General features: G+C 47.5%; 1 protein-coding gene across 1 annotated transcript in view; it reads left to right on the forward strand.

Annotated features, from left to right (window-relative positions):
- The first annotated feature begins 18,265 nt into the window (after window positions 1–18,265).
- The window catches only part of TRPC5 (transient receptor potential cation channel subfamily C member 5), a 104,778-nt gene continuing 101,301 nt past the window's right edge, over window positions 18,266–21,742 (forward strand). Inside the window, exon 1 of the mRNA XM_021525254.2 lies at window positions 18,266–18,369. The gene's annotated coding sequence lies outside the window, so the exon portion shown is untranslated. The remainder of the gene's footprint in view (window positions 18,370–21,742) is intronic.

Genomic DNA, 21,742 nt, shown 5'->3' on the forward strand with positions numbered 1-21,742 from the left:
CCCCTTGCCATCCTTTGCACTTCCTTGTCCTTACTCCAAAATCACGACAGGTTTCATGTAGGGACCTGCTCTCACCTTAAAGAGCAATCCCTGATTTAGGGGAAGTTCCTGTTGTCCCTGGTGCTATTTGCATTTTGCCTTCACTGACACCATCCACAATACAATAAGAATGAAATAGGAAATAAATCCTTCTTTTTACCAGTGAACCAATGTTTTCCTTCTTTCACTTTACAACTCCACAGCCTTTGTGCTTTTAATTCCTCAGAGTATTTTAGGTTGTAGCTTGCATTCCATGTGCTCTACAAGCAAAGAGCCCAGCTGTAGCAGAAAATTCCTAAAGGCACAGAGCCTCCGTTGTTGGATGCTGCCAGGATGAAATGAGCACTTGAACACTTCCCCATCCTTGGAAGCATTCAAGGCCAGGTTGGATGGAGTTCTGAGCAGCCTGGTCTAGTGGAAGGCAGGGGGTTTGGAAGTAGATCTTTCAGGTCTCTTCCAACCCAAATCATTCTATGCAAACCAGGTTTTTGTTCTCTATCTAAATTTGTTCTAGAGGGACATTGTGCTCTAGATTCATTCTAGCAATCTATATACACATATGAGTATATATTTTAATATATACATATTTGTATAAACACACATACACGTGTAGAGAAGCACTGAGAATTTTTATTTCTCGCCGACTCTCTGAAATGCAGCTGCAGAGGAGAGATCCTGCACTTAGGAAATGCAGGAAATATCAGCACCCTCTGCTCTGCCAAGCCCAGAGCCTCAGGGATATATCAGCTTCAGTGAAATTCAGAGATGGGATCTAAATTCAGAATCTTTCCTGCTTCTATCTGTTCCAAGTTTACTACTTGGGAAGAAGTTTTCCAGCTTGCAGTAAAACTCATCGGTGTGACTTCCAAGACGTTCCACCTGGTCTAGTGGAAGGGGAGCCTGCCCATGGCAGGGGGGTTGGAATGAGGTGAAATTTAAGGTCCCTTCCAAACCAAACCATGCTGGGATTCTCTGACTTTGTCCCAGTGGCTGTCCCCACCCTCCCAGGAGCCCAGGGGTGACACTGATATGATAATGATGCCTTTACAGCCCAGCTGGTGCCCTGTGACAATGACTCCTGCATCATTAGGGATTTCCTTTCCCTCCCCCTTTGGGAACATCAGGAGATCTGTTTGCTAAACAAGAAGTAGTGCCCTGCCTTTTTCCTCCGTCAGAACTCTCCCCCAAAAAGAGGGAGGATCTAAATTTGCAATTCCTACGTGAAGAGCTGGTGCCACATGAGTGGTGCTGTAACTCTGCACCCCTCAAGGCAAGGAGCCTGCCAGGAGAACGTGCCAGAGCCAAACACCCACCACTTGTCACTCTCCTGCTGCACACAAAGCTCTGCAAGCACCACGCTCCTCTCCCGTTTCCTCCAGGGTTACGTTGACATGTTTTATGTCCTTTAATAGCACCTGCTGCTCGATACGAAATGACAGCGAGAGAGTGTAGGGTTTATAAAAGCTCATGGAGGGCTTTCAGATCAGGAGGCAGCTCTGGAGCTGCCTGTGAGTTTTACACACGCATGGGAAATGCATATGACGACAACCTTCTTTTTTTTTTTTCTTTTAACTGAACTTTGTTATTCAGACACACTCAAAAAAGTGGTAAAAAGACTCTTGAATTCCAACAGCTAATGCAGAATCAAAGATGTGATGAACAATCACATCATTATATGTCAGAAGTGAAGTTAATTTTAAAGTAGTGAAATTTCACATTAAAAGCTAAAAATATATAGGGATGACATCCATTTAAAGTGCTCTCTTATGAAAAAAGTTAAGTTGTGTGTGTCTGCTTGTCTTCTGGCTTGGCACTGTTGCATCCAGAGCCAAAATGTTCACTCAGGCTGACCTCTGTGACTTTTCATTATGGATTCATTATGGATTGTTCTCCAATGTACTGTAAAGTCAAGGGGCACAAGGCTCTTCTGAGAGGTTGAGGACTTTTCTGTGCCACTTTGGAAGAGGAGGTGAACCTTGGAAATCCAAAGAGCCCTTGGTTTGTGGGTGAGAAACAGCACCTCTTGGCAGGGAACATTCAAGTTCCAGAACTTGTCTCTCTCCTTCTCCCCCACTGCACATCCTGAGTGCTCAGTAACCTCTGGACTAGTCAAAGACAGCTGAATGAAAGATCTGATAAGCTCAGAGCAGCACAGCAGGAACAATTCCAAAATTAAAAATAGGCAGGTTCTGTGGGCAGTCACACTGACACATGCCTTTTGGGACTATTCTTATTTTCACATCCAGCTCTACAGAGTGCTCCCTGCCACATCTGATGACACGGATGCTGCAGTCTCTCCCCAGGACGAGGCACACTGAGGACTCACCATGCACCCAAGACATTCTCACTGGTTTCTTGGCCACAAACCAGGCCCAGAGAATGCTGTGTGTGAAGCCAAAGGGTGCTCCAAGAGGAGAGGCTGCCTGCCTCACATCAAAGTGTCACACCAAAGCGTCACACCAAAGTGTCACACCAAAGGTGAATCATTTCCCCGGTTGGTGGCAAGTGACTTGGGCTTGGGAAGGATGATAGTGGGAGAGTGAAGCTGTCATAGCACTATTTGGGCCTTAAATTAAAGCCACCAACTTTCATTGCCATGGTAGGCTGGCCTGGGAGGGGTCACCAGAGGGAAGGTGGATCAGGTGGCAGCTCTGGTCAACCTGCGAGGGTGACCTCCAGTCTGCAAAGGGACTTGGAGAGCTGAAAAGGCGAAAGAGCTGAAAGCTGACATGCTGAAATACCATTTTGTATGTGATGCTCCTTCACCAGAGCCTTCCTGGCTCAATGTGAAGTGCCTCTGCAGTAGAGAAGCTTGGCAGAGCTCAGCAGAACCTTGCATTTTGCCCAGGCTCATCCCAGGGCAGGGACCTCTTTGGCATCAGAGGTGCTGGGACTGGAATAAGCATTAAAATCCAACATTCAGCTCTTTCCTGGCTGCAGGGAGCAGAACCTGCCAGGGCAGAGCAGCAGCTGCTCTTCCCACTGCTCTGAAGGACCAGGCAATGTGAGAATTACAATTACTGAGCACAATTAATTCATTCTTGACTCAGTCTTTCATTTCAATGTTCTCCAAGGGGAATCTTTCTGAGACTCAAGACTCGAAAGCACAATGCAGGCAAAGCAGAACATCTTCAATATAACAGTGCAGACGTCTCCCTCCCACAGAAATTATATTGTGTATGGGAGATTATTCTATCTCTCACTCTGCATTTTCACATTCTGTTTACTAGAGCAGCCTGAGACAAAACCCTTGTGTTTCCTAACATGGAGAAACCTGGCAGATCCCTCGCAGTTTTCACAGCTCTTCTTCACCAGCTCACTTTCCTGTGTGTTTTTGGTAGTATCACATTGAGAGTAAGGAGAGTAAGAAGTGCTGGACTCCAGGAAGTCCCAATATAAACTTGCCTCAGTGGGAAAAAAATTATCATCTCGCCTCATTTTATTTCCTATACTGAACTAAATTAATCATATAAGAGGACTCACAGGCTGAAGGAGGTAGTGATTTGCAGGAAGATTTGTTTCCACTGCTTTTGAGCAACATGGAAAAAATGCATCAGATCAGAAACAAGAGCACAGAAAGGACCAGGAAGGATTTGACTCTTTAGGATTAATTTTCTTTTAAGATGCCTATTGTAAGAAATGTGATTGTGTAAAAGATGACACAGTTACAGATTAGGAGTGATGGGCTGAGGAAATAACAGATAAAAGAAAAAAGAATGAAATCAAAAGCTGAAATGGGTCAATTTAATTATCTTTAAAAACGGTATCTTTTTTTGGAGGAAGCAGTGTCTTTCTGAAATGGTGCCAACCTTTGATCACAGCTCCCTGGCTGTACTGAAAGCATCCTCTGATGCATGCTAAGGAAATTCAGGTGGGAATGTGTCTGTGTCTCTTACTCCTCTCCCCAAATTCAGCTCCACCCCCTGCACTGGCTTAGCTGCTTCCATGGAGAGGGTGACAAAAATCATCCCTGCAGGTTACCTTTGACCTGAGCTGGGGGAAGGCTCGAAAAGACAGAAGGGTTTTTCTTTCTCTTGTTGTTCCAGGGGTGGATGGTGACAGCAGTGGAGCAAGTTCTGTGTTCAAAGGCTGAGCTACAGCTGAGTGTGGCTCGTGGATTAAGGGGAGAGCAGCTCCCCTGAAGCTCTCCCATGCAGCTCCCAGCATGGTTGGAAGCACTTCCCAGGCAGCAGGTCTGGTCCTGGTTCCCTGCAGGAGCTCTGGGGCCACCAAGCACTTCTGGTGTTCTAGGACAGAGAAGGTTGGATGTGCCCACAATGGTTAAAAGCTGCGTTTTCCTTCTCTTTTCCTTCTTCACCAATAATTTACCCCCAAACCCAATAAAACCAGCAAAATCATCCCAGTCAGACTCATTACTTTGTTTGCCACAGGGAAGTGTCTCAGGCTGAGGGTCTCTGGGATTGGTGGGAGCCCCGAGCATGTTCCCCACCTTCGGCAGGAATAAAGATCCCAAATATCCCTGAGGGGGTCCTTAGGAGCCTCACTCAGCCTTTTTTGGGGACCATCCACTTGGATGCTACATTGAGTTTCTCTCTGGGTACAGAGCTGTCTGGAAGGTATTTAAAACATTGGCATTCTAAAGAATTACTGCTTCTAATTGTATTTTCAACTTAAATTAGTTTCATACCACAGGAGGTGTGAGAGTCTGTGCTGGCAGGGAGAGCTGGTGCTGATCTGCAGGAAGGATCTCATCTCCGTGTATTCCTCATGTTCATCTTTCAGACTAGTGGCTATGGGGTAAGACCCCCACAGAGAACACATCTACAGAGAAAAATGGTTACAGCAGCAGCTTCCTGAAAGCTCTCTGCATGGAGAGAGAGGCAAATAAAATCACAGGGAGAATGGAGGCAAATGGACACAAATAAATCATGGGGAGAAGGGAGATGGTGACATGCACTCTCTCCAGGGCTCACCCACAAGCAGCAGAATTTCATCCAACTTGTTTTTATAACATTATTTTCACTTGGGTTGACAGAACTGGTTGTGCTGTACACACGAGATGTGTTTGCTGTGGCAGGAGTCACTGCTGGTGCTCCACCAGAATGTGTTTTGTGCTCAGAGGTGCCATGGGACACTCTCCATCCTGAGCCCAGGCTGGGGCTGCAGAAAACAGACCTGAACTGCTCGGTGTGTGTAAACATGTGATTTATAAACACACACTGATGGAGAGACACGTCTGATCCAGTGGAAAGGCTGGGATGGGAAAAGAGTGTGCCTTCACAAGGTTTGCCCAGATCCCATCCCATCTGTGCACTCCCAAAGTCCTTTAGATATGGAGAAGGCACTGTGAGAAGAGGAAAGAGTTGGTAATGTCTGTGAGGCCCAATGTAGAGACATTTTAGAAGATTTAAGGATTTGTGCTCTTCAGGAGCTCTCTGCAGACAGCCAGGGTCTCACCATCTTCTGGGTTATTAGAGCAGCTCTGTCAATGCTGGCCAAACTAGGCTAAACTGTCTCCTTGTTTCCATAGTGACATTTCTGCCTGTGTGAGTAATTTTGGGCTGTTCCTTCTTGCACTCAAAAACACAAAGCAAAACAGAGGCTTAGCAGGCAATGTGACGACTGTGCATCAAGGGGATGTCCCAGTGGAGCTGCATCCACAGGGACAGCACAGTGCAGATGTGCCTTCCCAGGCAGGGCAGCCACACAGACTCCCCTCCCTCGTTTTCTGGTGGATAAATACCCAAAAAGAGCAAATTATCTTCAGCTTTGTTTCCCAGTTGGAAATGATGTCTGTGCAAGGACTGGCTGTGCTCTGTTTTGAGAGCATCACATATCCAAAATAAACTGAGAGTGCAGTGCCTGGCACCAGCATGAGGGCAGTGATGGTGCCTGCTGTTCATTCAGGTGTGACTCTGAGCTCAATCCCCAATCCTTTACATGGGAAAAGTCCACCCTGCAGAGAGAACCACTCTGACCCTTCTAGCTCTGCTGGTTAGCTAGGACCCAGCCCTTAATTAAACCCTGCTAATGAACCTAATTTGGGGTTACCAGTGAGGATGGTTCAGTCTCCAGCACTGGTCTTTGTGGAGTCCAGTGTCCCCAGTGTGGTCAGTGCTGTGCTCCAACGCTCCTCCCAGTTCAGTGGGTGTGGAAGATGCTTCACACTGACTTCTGTGAGCCAGAGAGAAGTTTGATAAGAGGAAACATATTTACCCCTGAAAGAATTTTCTACCAAGGTCATTGACATAGACACCAATAAAGAAATATGGGTTAAAGATCTGATTACTGGAAGGTGGCCTGGCTCAGAAGGGACATGTGTGTTCTGACAGAGAATGGCCCTCGAGGGTTTTTGTGCTCATTGTGCTCTTATCTGGAGTATATAGGAAGGAACAGGATGGGTGGTTCTACAGCTGAAGTAGGATGGGTGGGTGACACTAGTCACTAGGTAGATTGAAGCATGGACCCTCAAAGAACATGCTGTGAAGATGATAATTCAGAGGGACAAATAAGAGAAACCTCCAACTGCCTATTCCAATAAGCATTTTGTCTTTTGTGACCAGTGAATAAAGTGTAAACTGATGAGTTGTGTAAGAATGTATAAAGAAACCAGTTTGGAGCCTCCTGGAAATGGAATGTGTTGCTTTGAGTTGTCTCCATCTCACCTATGACAAGTGGGAGCTGAAGCCACATCATTCCTCCAACCTTGTGCAAGCTAGTGAACAAAACAACCCCTGCTTCCATGTGTTTTACCAAACTCACATTCTCTAATTGCAAAAGAGACACCCCAGTCTGGAGAACAAATGGCCAAGGTCTGGTGATCAACATGATGAATTTGGCCATGTGTGCTGTGTTTGTTCAGTGAAGTACAGTTGTCAAATAATATGCTTCCAGGCTCTGTGAAGCAAATTAATTTTGTATCCTTTAATCAAAAAACCCTTATATTTTTCAAAACAATACGCTCTTTGCCTCCCCTGAGGGCCCTGCAGAGCATAAAGCAATGCACAGAAAGGAGAGAAATAGATGGAGAAAATAAACGTAGTGACAACATGACAAATCTTTATAATCTGGGAGAAATTTCTGTCGTTTTTTATTGCTGTGTGGATCTGAGCCCAGAGTTCTGTTATCTGCTGTGGTAAATAAGGATGAATTAATGCAAAAAAAAAAAAAAAAAAGTGTATTTATAGCATGAATATACTGCTGAGTAATGTAGTGGGTTTTTGCTGCTTGGGAACACAGAGACCAAGCGTTATTCCAATGGAACTCTTCTGCAACCCTGACAAGCAAATCCTGCTGACACATCCTAAAGCCAGGAACATCCAGAGTCATGGGATTGCCTGTGGAGAGTCAATCAAAACTCCAGGAATGGAAGACAACAAGCAGAAAATCAGTTTAAAAAAGAGTTTTTAAGAGAATATGTGAATTACTATTGGAACTTCTTGACACAGGATGCTGTGGGTGCTAGAATATTACGAAGCTCAAAAATAAGGAGGGGAAAATTACAGAAGAAAACATCACTGAGGGATCTCAAATACCAGGATGGAATCTCTGGCTGGGAAGTGCCAGGGCTGCAGGTGAGGGTCTGGGAACATTTCCTAGGAAAGTGTTGCTGTCTGCTTGCCCCCTCTGCAGCCTCTCCTGGCTGCTAGAGTGACCTCCGGCACGATCCAGCACAGACATTGCCAACTTCTGAGGGAAGGTTTATCCACAGCCTCTAGCACTTGTGCTGCACATAACCAATATGTGTCAGAACTCAAAATGTCCCTCAGACGTTTTTGGAGGTTCCAGGCCCTGGTCAGAAGCATTTGAGACCCTGGCAGGCAGCTGGAAACAGCTGTGATTTTGGATTTGAACCATGGAATGAATTACCAACCTTGCAGGAAGAACAAGAAGTCACAAAAGTTTAGATATTAGAGTAGAAGTAGTTACAAAGTAGAGGGAAGAATTTTTTAGTTTTAACACCTGTACAGGGGGGTTTTGGTTTTGTACATGGGGGTCAGAGGTTTTAAGATGGATTTGGGATTTGGGCCTGCCCTGTCCTCCCTCTTTCTCCTTCCTTACCTCCATGTTCTTGGTGATGTTGGCACTCACAGATTGGTTTAGAGTAGAAAAGCACCATTTAATATAGGTAATAGGCACTGGGAAAAACTGTAACCATGTAACATGTAATGTACCATATAAAAGATAGAAAATCCCCATTTAATATAGGTAATAGGCATTGGGAAAAACTGTAACCATGTCACACGTAATGTACCATATAAAAGATAGAAAAGCACCATTTAATATAGGCAATAGGCATTGGGGGAAAACTGTAACCATGTAACACGTAATGTCCCATATAACAGACAGCAGCAGCCCTGGCGGGGGGAGAAGAAGCAGTCGGGGTCAGAGAGGATGTCAGGGTGTGTGTGTGCCTCTGCCTGAGCTGTGAGCAAACCACAGCAGCCCCAGGAGAAAATCTTTTAGATAACCTGCAATAAACTGCCTTGAGACCAAACAACAGAGACTGCTGAGCCTTTCTTTGGAAGCTCGGGTTGGAGGAGAGACTTTTCCACCACACGGAGCCCCTGAACCAGGTTGATCTCCATCAAATATGGACCCAAACCAGCAAGAAATTATGGGGTTTAGGGTCTCTAAGTTCTGATTCAGGAGCAAAAAAGAACAAGGGAATTTGGGTTAAACTTGTAAGACCCCTGATGTAGATAAGGCACTGATATCCTGAGCATGATGCTGTGGAAACCAGGTGTGAGCAGGGTTTGACCACAAGCCCTGGGCCTTGGAGGTGCCCCTCTTGAGTGGTGACTTATGAGTGATCTTTGGAAAGGCACAGACCCAGCACCTCAGTTGTCCTTAACAGAGATGAGCTCAGGTTTTAACCAAAAAATCCTTCCCCATACCAGTTTTCCACACAAGCTGTGCTGTGCAGCAGCTCTTCCTGCTGTCTTTATATTCACTGTTGTGATGAAGCTTTCCTAGGGCTCCGCCAGGTAAAATTTTTGGGTTTTATGGCCCTTCTGTTTCAGGAATCTCATCTGGATGAATAAGAAAAATGAACACATCTCTTCTCTTGTCTTATTCTGGAGTGTCAGAAGACTGAAAATGGTCTGAATGTCCTCTCTACCTGTTCCAAACAAATTCCTGTTCTCTCAGGTGAGTGTGGTTGAAAGAAGCTGCTGTTCAGACAAGTGTCTACCCTAGAGAACACCTATGTAACAAGTAGGGCTAAGAGGGGGAAAATGGTTACATTTCCAAATCACCAGTTTTGTGTATTGCAAATTCATCACTAAGGCTGGGAAATCTCCCCTTGCCCCAGTGGGAGCAGAGTCATCATTCCTGTCTGTGTCATTAGCCTTCCCAGCCACTTTTATCTCATGGCATAAGCAGAGTTCACATCCTCAAGGGACACCCAGAGCAGCATTTTGGCTTCTCCGCTCCCTCAGACCTGATTCCTTCTCCAGATTAGGGTTTGCACTTCACTAAACACCTGATTTTCAGCAAGTGCAGCAACTCCAGTGGGACTTTTCCTGTGCCAAGCACCAGGCACTCACCTGAGTATCCTGTATTCAATATTTCCTGTACTCACCTGAGTATCCCAGTGACTCAACCTCTGCAACCCTGTCTTTGTGCAGGGAATGTGTGCCCAGGGATGGATCACATGCAGTCAGAGGTGGTCCAGAATTTCCCCTACACCTGAACTGGCCTTTGGCATTTGACCAGGAATGATGGCCATCCCTGCATCCCTAAAGGGATATATTTATCAACAGAGTTTGTGAGCCCACATTTCAAGCATTCAGCATCTGTTGCCACTAAGGAACACCCAGTAAAGAGCAGCCACAATAATCCTGGCAGAAACAGCAGCCTTGGCTGTGGATGTGTGAGGAGGCCTCTCTTGGCCTTTGCCAAAGGAAGGGTAAGGCTCTGCTGGCTGAGATCCCTCTGCCCCGGGCACTGGCTCAGATCTGCCACCAACAAATGGGGTGGGGAGCAGGTGTGGTGTGAGAATCCAGAGCTTCCCTCTGGCTGCCCTGGGACCCTGGCAGGGGTCAGGAACCCCCTGGACAGAGCCCCCAGAGACACTGTCTGTGATCTCTGGACATGCAAAAGAGTTTTCAATCTCACAGGATCAATTACAAGCTCTGAGTGTTTGATATAAGTCATAATTAAGTGTGGCATGGGTGCAAAAGTAAAATTTTAGGATTCTAGATGAGGGGTCCAAAGGGGACAAGATGGAGGAAATTGGGTGTGCCTTGTCCTTTTTCTCCTTCTTCATGCCCTCCATGTTTCACTGTGGTGTTGGCATTTTTCTGTTGGTTCAGGCTGGGGACACTCTGTCCAACGTAGGTGACAGGTATTGGCACGTTATTGTAAATGCAGCCCAGGGAGTTTCTGGTATTTAATGTTTGTCACATCCCACTGAGGGCAGAGCCCCACACGCTGCCCTGCAGGACAGAGCTGGGCAGGGCAGCAGAACATGTGAGAGATAAACAGAATAAACAACCTGGAAACCAGCACAGACCAATTATGGCTTCTGCTTTGGCAGCGGGGCTGACAGAGACTTTTTGCAATCTTGGGATCATCAATACCTCAGATTCCAACAGTGTGGGAGCAGCAGCCCATTTCCTGCTGAGAAAACCACCTCAGCACAGAGACAATCTCATTTTGAGAGCAGTGAGGGAAGGACTTGCTACTAGAGAGCAAGGAACATGTTGGAGCACCACGTTATCACTCACTGCAGTTACACTTATGTTTAAAATCAGGAATTAAAACCTAACTACGGAGTCTACAAAGAGTAACAGATAAATTCAGCCCATGCTCTGCTTTAATTTTTTCAGATGAATGTTTCTTTTTTTACCAAGCATATGGTGCACTAGATTTCAAGTCTCATTGATAAAGACTCTAATCTCTGTCGTGTCTTTATTATATTTTTCCATTTTCTGCTGAGTAGGAAAATGGCACTGGGTACCATCTGTCAGCATGATCACAATGCAGTTTGCAGAGGTTCCAGGCCAGTGTGGTGCTAGTGGCAGCTCACTCTTCTCCTCCAGACTTAGGTTCTTATGGAACCAATATAGCCCCATTAAACAGTTCCTTCCCAAACATAAACTCGTTTGTGCAGCATGCTAATGATAATAATGCAAATGAATCTGTCATCTTTTGTAGCTACTATCCCTAACCACCCTATTCATGAATATATGGTAATTAAGCTATTGCTGCAAATGTAACTGTGTCAGCACTACTAAATTAAGGGCTGTACTGTAAATAAAAATGGGGTCATAAAAAGGAAAGAAGGCAGTAAAATATAATGGGTAAAAATACTAAGAGCAAAGTATTAGAGGCTTTGCACAAGCAAAGGAAATTTCTTTAAAGGCTCCTACTAAAGGGCCTGTTTGGATACCATGGTTTGAAATTGCAGATAAATGCTGATTCCTTACAAAAATAGTTCTTTTTGTCCTGAAATGCAATTTAAAATCCCATGACACCTGCAGGTTTGTAATTAAATCAATGGAAGATCATTAGTGTATTACTCCTCTACTGTGCCTCCATCCCTGAGCTCATTAATAACTGTGTAAGGTGTGACAACATGACTGAATGGACTCCTTTTGGAAAAGTTTGCCACAGGAAAGGAAGAGGTTCCTGTTCCCAAAGAATAATTTGTAGTCTGGACTATGCAAGGTCATGAGATTTTAACTTGGTAAACTCAGTCCCCAGTGCAGCCAATTTTAAAAGCCGAGCAGAATTATTCCCAGAATCATCTTTCCATTAAATTGGAGAGAAAATGGATATTTGTAGCAGAAACAATTTTGTTACACAAATGTAAATCATGAGAAACACCACTAAAATCAATATTTTGCCTAGGTTCAGTGCATAAATTATATCAGAGTTTGGCTGTAGTGAGAACTGCAGGGGCACACCAGGCTTACTGGTGGGACCTGGATGACCACAATGCTGCTTCAGCATGAGAGACTTGAGGGTTGAAGAGATAAAAAGAAAAATCCTGAATTAAAATAGATGTCCTTGCTGAGGGGGAGAGAGAAAAGATGGGGAATGATTCAGTTTGGGGAGGTGAAACAGAGTCAGAGAAAGAAGGATGGACACTCATGAGGCATTTATTGCATATTTGCATTTGCAGACTTCTCCTGAGTCCCTGATTTTTGTGGCACATAAATCCCAAGAGCACAATGCTGAAAACTGCAGGACACTTCACACAAAGGAAGCCCCAGCCTGTAATTAGCCTGGGAGATGCATGGAGGATAAACAGCCCTGAGGATGGCACACAGGGAGATTTATCTGTAAAGTGAGAGTTTTCTCCACCAAGTCAGATAGAAGAAGTTTATCTTTCTCTGAGGGATCTAATCCCTTCTGCTCTGGCACAGAAGCTGATTGCCAGCAGAGATTGGAAGATTTTCTTCAGGATGTTTATTCCCCTTGCATCCACAATGTGGTTTTCTCCCTTTTTTTTCTCTAGCTCAGCCAGAACAGAGCCCTGAGAAGGATAGGGCACGGGATTTGATGTCCCCAATATGCAAATCCTAATTGAATACAGATGAATGTAGGCAGCATTTATTTGCAGCACACAAAAAAAAAAAATTTAAAAAAATTATATTGGGACAGGCACAGTGTAGAGCTATGTGGTTCCACAGCATTTTCAGATCCTGTCTGGGAGTTCTGGCTGAACTCTACACTGCACACCACCTGGCAGCCGTCCCCCATAGCAGATCCCCTTCAAAAATACCTTTGCTTTGACAGTGCTGAGCATCTGAAGCCAGCTGGTTTTTGCAGTGACCCCTCTATTTCTAAAGCACTGGGCACAGACCACCCAGCACAGAAGGGATTCCCTTCCTTCTTGGCATTTCAAGCAGTTTGCACCCCAAATCCCCACTCCTGCCCTCCCCAGGTGTCTCCCCTGGTTCACCCTGGGGCTGTGGATGGGGAATGTGATGCTGGGGAAATCAAACACTCTGCAGGCACAGCTGAGAGCAAACCCTTCTTGTTGCCCTCTCAGATGTGCTTTGGCAGCATTTACTTTTGCCCAGCTGGCACAGAGTGAAAGCAATGACTTCGCCACTACATTTCCACTTCTGTCTGGAGATTTCAGTGTTTTTCTTGAAGTCCAGGGTGGCTTGGAGTTTCTGGGGAAGGAAGTCTGTGAACCAAGGACTAAACATAGCAAAAATAATATGAGGCAGCGAGGGAATGTAAAATAGTTCCAGTCACTTAATACAAAGTAACCATGCCCAGTTCCAGAGTAATTATAGATAGAATCACAGAATCATGGAATGGTTTGGGTTGGAAGAGACCTTAAAGCTCATGCAGTTCCACCCCTGCCATGGCAGGGACACTTCCCAATGTCCCAGGCTGCTCCAAGCTGGTGTTGGACACTTCCAGGGATCCAGGGACAGCCACAGCTTCTCTGAGAAACCTCTGCCAGTGCCTCACAGTTAAAGAATTTATTTCTAATACCAAAAATTCTCTTTTAAAAATAATTAATATTTGCACACTAAGGAAAAGGCCAGGTTTGAAGACACATATCCAGGGCAGGAGAGCATAAAGGCAACACTTCAAAGGGATTTGTCCTAAAGGCTAAAATTAGACGTGAATTGTGGGAAGATAGGAATTAAACTCTTTTGGTCTGATAAAAATACTCTCTGGTTAAATGGCTGGACTTGGTGATCTTAGGAGATCTTCTCCAACCTTGCTGATTCCATGAATCTGTGATGCATTGCAGGATGGAAAGAACATTGTCACAAGAGGAATTAAACTACTTTTTCTGTTCAGTTCAGTGGGAGCAGCAGGTGTAAGTCCTGGAGCCTGATCTTCCCCTGACGTGAGCGAGGCTGTGCCACTGTCATGGGCCAAGCTGTCCCTCCTGCCACCAGCAGAGCCCGGGGTCTTTGCTCAGTGTGTGTTCAGCAGAGCAAACAAAGACAGAATCTAAAACAATGCTAATAATTCCAGAGAAAAATTAAAACCACTGAAGAGGAGGTGTAGAAATCTCCTGCTCATGTCTGCACCACTGGCTGTAGCTCCAAACATCTTGTCAAGCTCTGTTTCATCAAGCTGCACCACTTCTTGCAAATCCAAGTGGAATGGCAGCCCTGCAGGGATTACCCTCCGCCCAGTTAGCAGCAAAAAGGTTCTGAAAAGAACACAAAAGTTGAGAAGAAAAAGATTTCCAGTTTCCTACTTTAATTTCCATGTTCAGATGACCCGAAGTCATCTAAGACAGCGATGATTAAAAAAAAAAAAAAAAAGGAAAAGGAAAAAAAAAAAATCTATGGTGTTTTCTTAAGGGATGGATTATTTTTAGCCATGGAGATTTAAAGTTCTCTCCAAGTTCCTGAACTTTCAGAACTTTTCTTCACTAAGGAGCTTGACAGCAAAGCAGGTTCTCTTTATTCTCTTTTTCCTAAGTTTTCAACTGATCTAATTAAAATATGCAAAATCTGCCTTTCTGCACAATGAAGGAAAACACATTTTATTTCAGCAAGATAAAAGACATTTTTCCAGAGGCTTTATTTCTGAGGATAGCTGACTGCTTCCCTTTCCATTTTTAGGGCTCAGCAACTGTCCACTTTCTGGTAAAGAAATGGGAAATAAATAATTGTGTCCATTTTACTTGTTACTGTCCTTGAGATAACTGGCACCAGATGGCTTTTGTGACACAAAATGGGTTGTCAGTGCCTCACTGGGCCTGATTCTGATTGACACCAGTGCCACCAGGCAATGCCACAGCTTGGTGTACAAGGAAACCTGGTCCTTGATGGTTAATAGAGCTCAGGTGGCTCCAGAGGAATGAATTCCCAAATCGGATAGACATATATAGCCTTTGAAAATGGAGCGTCTCACTCACTAGAATGGTTTTCTGTCTGTGATCTGAACCTTATCTTGGCTGCTAAATGGACCCTCTCCTTGGGCTCAAGGCTGTTCCCTGGCAGTAAATTCAGCTCATCCCACTGGAACAGGGACAAATGGATGTCATTTACAAAGCCAACTGCACCCACTCAGCACGTCCACGCAGGGACAGCGCAGTGCAACCCCTGCAGCAGCCCCTCCTGTGCCCCAAACCCTAAAACACAGCTTGGCTGAGCCTGAACAGGGAGAAGATAATTTTGTGTTCTTGGACTGACACAAAACACAGGCAGGAGTTTTGAATAAATGATTTGCTGTGAATTATTTACTCAGCGCTGCTCAGAACCTCAGAGGACAGGGAAGGAAGCTCAACATTTGCACCATAAAATATTGAGTGGACTCCAGTGCTGTTTGCAGGGGAAGAAGAGTTTGTCCCAGTGCTGTGACAGATTTAGGTGGTGTCTCTCTCACAGGGCTGCTGGTGGGCTCTGGAACTTTGAGCCATGAAGCCTGGCCTTGTCTGTGTCACGTTTTTGTGCCCCATTAAAGCTGTGGTTGCATTTCTACTCATAGGTGGCTGCATCTCTGTCCCACACAAAGTGGTTCCTGTGCACAGCCTGTAGCAAGTAAACTCTTTCCTCAAGAGAAGCATGAGTGAGGTACAGCAAATTCAGAGTGTGAGCATGTATTACTCATCTTTTAACAACATCACAGCAAAATTTAGGGGAGTTTGGCAATGATTTTGACCATTGAAAGGGCAGAGCATGGGTTTGATGTGTTTATAAGGTCAATGACAGGCTCTTCTTGAGCATCAAGACTTGGGAGCATGAAGTGCAAGAAAGGCTCATTGTAACAGCTGTGGTGCTTACAGAGGACAAAGAATGTAATGCTGTGACAGAGCATTTAATTTAATGCCCATGACAGAGGCACAGAGGATGGAGCTGCCACGTGGGTGTGGTCCTGCCCATATGGATGTGGCTGTGGGAATGTCACAGTGGGACAGCAGAGGCAGGATCAGTGGGATCTCTCTCCTGGCTAATTCCTTCCAGAGGTCAGTTCCTCTCTCCTGGTCTAAGGAACGTCCTGCATTCAGCTGTGGGTGCAGAAAGGGGAGAAGTGAACCAGTGGGGTCAGTGGGAAAGAGAAGCAGGAAAAGTTCCTTTCTCAGTTCATTGCAAGCTATCATGGCCAGGGAAAAGGTGAAAGCTGGAATTCACTGGATTCAGTCTGGCTTTAAAGGAGTTAGGAGCCTTGGTCAGGAGCCTGACAGACTTTGACATCCATGAGACAACAAAGTGGCTGGGAAATGAGGAGATGTGGGCTCAGAGCCCTGAGGTGGCTGCAGAGCTCAGCTGAGAGCTGGTCCCTGGACAAGGTGTCACCCAGTGCTCTGCTGGGAAGTACCGGTGGCTCTGGGACACTCATGCTTCAACCTCCCTGTGACAGGACCAGGCTGGTGGGGGCTCCGAGGGGTGTGAGGGAACCATGAGTGGGTGGGTGGATGTGGGTGGGTGTGGGTGTGTGGGTGTTGGGGTTTAAGCCCAGCCAACAACCAAGTACAATGCCGACCATTCACTTGTACACACTCCACAAATGGGATGGGGTGGAAGATTGGAAAGAAGGCAAAACCTGTGGGTTGAAATAAAAACAGCTTAATAAGTGAAATAAAATACTATCATCATCATCATCCAACTGTAGTGAAAAGGGAGGTGACAAAAGAGAGACAGGAATAAGCTCTAAGAAGGGCAAGTGATGCACGCACAGTGCAGACATGGACCACTTGCTGACGATGTGCAGCCTGTTCCCCAGCAGTCATCAGTGACCCTGGCCAGTCCCCCAGGTCCTGTACTGGGCAGGACACTGTGGTATCCCCTTGGCCAGTTCAGGCTGGCTGTCCTGGCTCCCTGTGCTCCTGCCCACTGCACAGCCTTGGCTTGGGTGAGCCCTGCTCGGCCACAGCCATGACACTGGGGTGTGAGCATCACCATCCTCACACTGAACCCAAGCCACGGCCCTGCACCACATCCTGGGGCGAGAATTCACCCATTCCCAGCCCAAAGAGTGTGGGTGGGGGTGTGAAGGTGTGTGTTGAATGAGGGTCTGTGTGTGTGTGTGTGAGGGGCGGCTGTACCCCTGTGAGGGTGTGAATACAGGAGGGATGTGGCTGAATTAGTGAGGTGGGGCTGGGCCTGTGTTTGAGTGGGCTGTGTATTGGGGGTTGTATGTGTGTGGGGTGTTTTGGGGTGTGTGTAGTGTGGGCCTGTGTCAGGGTGTGTGTCTGTGCAGGGTGTGTGTCGGTGTGTGGGGTGTGTATGTGCAGGGTGTGTCTGTGTGCGGGCTGTGTGTGTCTGTGCAGGGTGTGTGTGAGGTGTGTATCTGTGTGTGGGGTGTGTGTCGTATGCGGGGTGTGTGTGGGGTGTGTGTGTGTGCAGGGTGTGTTGGTGTGCAGGCTGTGTGTGCGTGCGGGCTGTGTGTTGCTGTGTGCGGACCGTGTGTTGGTGTGCAGGGTGTATCTGTGTGCGGGGTGTGTTGGTGTGCGGGCTGTGTCCATGCGGGGTGTGTCCGTGTGGGCTGTGTGTGTGTGTGTGGGGTGTGTGTGTGCGGGGTGTGTGTGTGTGGGGTGTGTGTGTGTGTGTGCGGGGTGTGTGTGTGTGGGGTGTGTGTGTGTGTGCGGGGTGTGTGTGGGTGGGGTGTGTGTGTGCGGGGTGTGTGTGTGTGTGCGGGGTGTATCTTTGTGTGGGCTGTGTGTGAGTGTGGGGTGTGTGAGTGCGGGCTGTGTGTGTGTGCAGGTGTGTCCGTGTGGGCTGTGTGTGTGTGCGCGGGGTGTATCTGTGTGCGGGGTGTGTTGATGTGCGGGCTGTGTGTCGCTGTGTGCGGGCTGTGTGTGTGTGTGTGCGGGGTGTATCTGTGTGCGGGTGTGTCCATGCGGGCTGTGTGTCGCTGTGTGCGGGGTGTATCTGTGTGCGGGGTGTATCTGTGTGCGGGTGTGTCCGAGAGGGCTGTGTGTCGCTGTGTGCGGGCTGTGTGTGTGTGCGCGGGGTGTATCTGTGTGCGGGTGTGTCCGAGCGGGCTGTGTGTCGCTGTGTGCGGGCTGTGTGTGTGTGTGCGGGGTGTATCTGTGTGCGGGTGTGTCCGTGCGGGCTGTGTGTCGCTGTGTGCGTGTGCGGGGCGTGTGCCCGGGAGCGGGCGCGGGGGGCGCGGCGTGTGCCGGGCGCTCGGCTCGGCTCCGCTCGGCTCGCCCGGGGCCCGCAGCCGCCGAGGGACGGGCGGAGCGGCGGGGCAGCTCCCGGCGGGGATTTCGGGGAGGCGGCTCGCAGCCCTGCCCGCCCCCGGGGCGCGGAGCGCGATGCGGCGGCCGCCCTGCCCTGCCCGCCGGCGGCGCGGAGCCGCGGGGCCGCGGGCGGCGGCGTAGGGACCGGCCGGGCAGCGGCGGGCGGCATGGGGGCGCCCGGCGGAGCGCGGATGAGCCCCGGGCCCGCGGGCACCCCGGCGGGTACCGCCTGACGGAGCGGCGCGGAGGTGAGCGGCGACGGGGCGGCGCCGGAGCTCCGCGGTCACTCTCGGGACTCGGAGCCCCGAGCCCTCGAGTGCCGGGCGCGGGTGGTCGGGGCCGCTGCGAGCCCGCATCCCCCGGAGCCACCGGCACCCGCCTGCCCCGGCGTGGAGCGCTGCTCCCGCTGAAGTTGCCGGCGGCGGGGCCGGGCGGGATGCGGAACCGGGAGGGATGCGGGACCGGAGGGGATGCGGGACCGGAGGGGATGCGGGGCCGGCCGGGAGGGATGCGGGACTGGGAGGGATGCGGAGCCGGCGGGGATGCGGGACTGAACGGGATGCGTGGCCGCGCTCCCCCACGGGAGTTGCCGGCAGCACCGGGACTCGCATCCCGAAGGACGGTGCTGGGTTTTGTCTGCCCTTGCCCTAAATAACAGCACGCACCGACCACCTGCATCCTCGCAGAGCGGGTTAAATGCCGGTTTAAGTTGTTCCTTCGGGCAGCCCTTGACCTGGCTGGGAGTCATCTGGGTGCCCTCAGCATGGGAAAGGTGGCAGTGATACCGGAGAGGTGTTCTCTGCTGTGACGCTGGCAGAAGAAAAATGCTTTTTTTGTCGACCCTTCTTTGAACTACCAGGCATCTCGCAGTTCATAGTATATCAAATTCTGCAGGGAAAAAAAAAAAAAAAAAGAGAAAAAAGAGCTGATTTTCAAGACTCTTCATAAGTTCATTTGTTTACTATGGAGCCGTGACTTCAGTGGTCTCTTTGGTATAAAAACATTCTGCTTGTGTGATATTTTTGGTGGCATTGACAACAGATTTGTTAGTCATGGTTATGAATATGGTAATGTGCGAGTCTCCCATTAAATTCTCCGTGCTCTAAGGTAACATGGTTGAACAGTCACCTACCAAGTCTTGCGTTCTCGAGCAGCATCACTTTGAATTCCCAGTCTGTTTGATCACTTCTTCTCAACTTTTCCACTGTGTTGTAAAAAATATTTGGTCCTTCTGCCGGTCAGATATAAACCCTAAGTTTTGTGCCCGGTGCATCTGTGCAAACGAGCTTATGTAATGCAGTGCCCTGTGCAGAAGGCAAGAGGTGATCAAGGAGCACAGAATCTCCCGAGTATGAAGGGACCCACCGGGATCAAAGCTGGGAGAAAGGATTTTTGGGAAGAGCATTGTCTTTGTGGTCAGGGTGCCTCAGTGTGTGTGCCTGTCCCCACGGGAGAGCTGAGCGGGGTTTTTCTGTTCTGAGGACATCCTGCCTGATCCTGGGCAAGGCTCTCGGGCTTCGTCGGTGCTGATTGCCTTCTCCTTAATGATGTCGTGTGTCACTGCTTCCCAGGGCTCCGTGAAGCTGCTCAGAAGCCCTTGAGAACACTTTTCAGCCAGGCAGGTACTGTGTAAATGCAAATTACTGTATTGCTGCTTTAAAAATGCTTTTCAGAAGTTAAAACGGTATCTTCAGGCAGTTTGTTGGAACTTGTAGCCAAATGCCTGTTCAGGGAGCTCTAAGGCAGACTAAAGGAACCGGCATTTTGACTAATACTCCCTCCTAAAGAAATCTAGTGTTGTTTCTCGAGAAAAGGCAGAAAAGCACCCCCCATTTAGGTGCTATCAGATGTGCCACTCTTTGTTCCGGCCGTGAGTGTTAGCTCCCAGTTTTCCTGCATGCAGCTTGGCAGTAATTATCAGCTGAAGGAATGCTTCAGCCCCAGACCCTTCAGTGGATGAGGACATGAAGGTGCTCCCCTGGACCACAGCACCCCTGGCCCGCTGTGAGCCCACTGCTCTCTGTGGTGGGGCTTTGCTGTTCCATCTGGCTGCACTTCTATTCTCCGGTACAGCAGGGATCAATACACTGTCAGCTAGGTGCAAGACTTCCTAGGCAAGAACTACACCTCAGATGCTGCTACAGAGTACACTTCTGGAATTAAAAGTAAAGAAAAAGGTCGAGGTGCTGGTTTTTGGTTTAGTTGTTTTTTTTTTTTCTTGTAAAGCGGTGAAGAGAAACTAGATGGAAAAGGACTTGAGCTTGAGACTAACCTCTGATCAGTCTTAATATATCTTGCAAGTGCATAGAACATTAATAGAATTCCTTATTTTTATTACTGGGCTTCTGAGAGAATGATTTCTGTTTTAATGTGCATCGCTTTCTCTGTAGTTTATGGAAATCTCATTGATTTTGTAATATGTTTTTTAAAGAGGTGTTGTTACTTTTCATAACCCCTTTCTGCTTTGGTAGAATCTCTGAATAGCTTCTAGGATTGCATTAAAGGTAATGCAAAGCTCAAAATTCTTTGATCAGCTTCCTTTCTGCAAAGATTTATTTCAGGCAACCTTAAAAAATCCTTAGAATGTCAATTCTGAGGTCTTTTCATGTTGTGGATTTAATAGACAAGGTACTGTCAGCTGAGCTATGAGTCTTGCTAAGAATATGATTACGTTGTTTTTTGAGAGATGTAGTTCTTGAAAACATACCTTGGAGAAGAAAATTCACAATAGCTATGTGCAAATATTTTTTTTTTCTACAACAGATGGAAGAGCAGTCAAGGGTGGCTAAAATTAGTTTGAAACAGAATAGATTATTCCTACAAGCACAGTAGTATAATTTGTACAAAATGAGCCAAATCCTACTAATTGTTACACTGTAACTGGTGTAAATATAGAGTAATTAATTTGCCTGGATTTTCTCCTTCTTTAAGAAGAAATGCAGAACACAGGGGATTGTGAGGCTGTTGGATTTTGACATGTTTGCAAAAGTCAGTTTTTCCTGAAACCCAGTGGCAGAATATGGCCCCCCACTCTCATTTTGACAACAGCATAATATTCACTCCCTGAGACTCCAGTTCCAAATTTGCTGTAATATGATTGTGGGTAGAGGGTTGCTGAATGACTCAGATGAATGTAGCTCAGAGTAAACAAACATGTAAATCATTTCTGGCTAGAGACAGAGAAAGGAAGGCATGAGAAGAGAAGAAAAAAGCCAACCTGCAGGATGAGACATTCATGAAGTCATGTTTAGCAAGGATCACCGAGTTCAGCACAGGGTGCAGCCATCAAAAAAACTGGGGTCTGGAGTTGCCACGGTGTTTTATCTCTGGGATTGAGAGGCACCTGTGTGGAGCGAGCGCCTAAATGCAGGTTTTGCACAGAGCAGAGTTCTGCAGCTGCTTGGGCTGACAGCCTGGAACAAAGGTGGGCAGGTTCATCCCAGCACCTGCATTTGGCACTTTTCAGAGGGTGAGAGCTGGGACCCTGGTGTGCTGCCTGTCCCAGAGAGACAGGGTGCTGCCAGGGGTGGATGTTCATCTCTACAATGTCCAGTTTGGGGGGAAAAAAATAGCACAAGCTAGCAAATGATTCCTAAAAGTTTCTGAACAGGAAATCCTGGC

The sequence above is a fragment of the Lonchura striata genome, chromosome 14, assembly GCF_046129695.1.
Source record: "Lonchura striata isolate bLonStr1 chromosome 14, bLonStr1.mat, whole genome shotgun sequence".
NCBI lineage: Eukaryota > Metazoa > Chordata > Aves > Passeriformes > Estrildidae > Lonchura > Lonchura striata.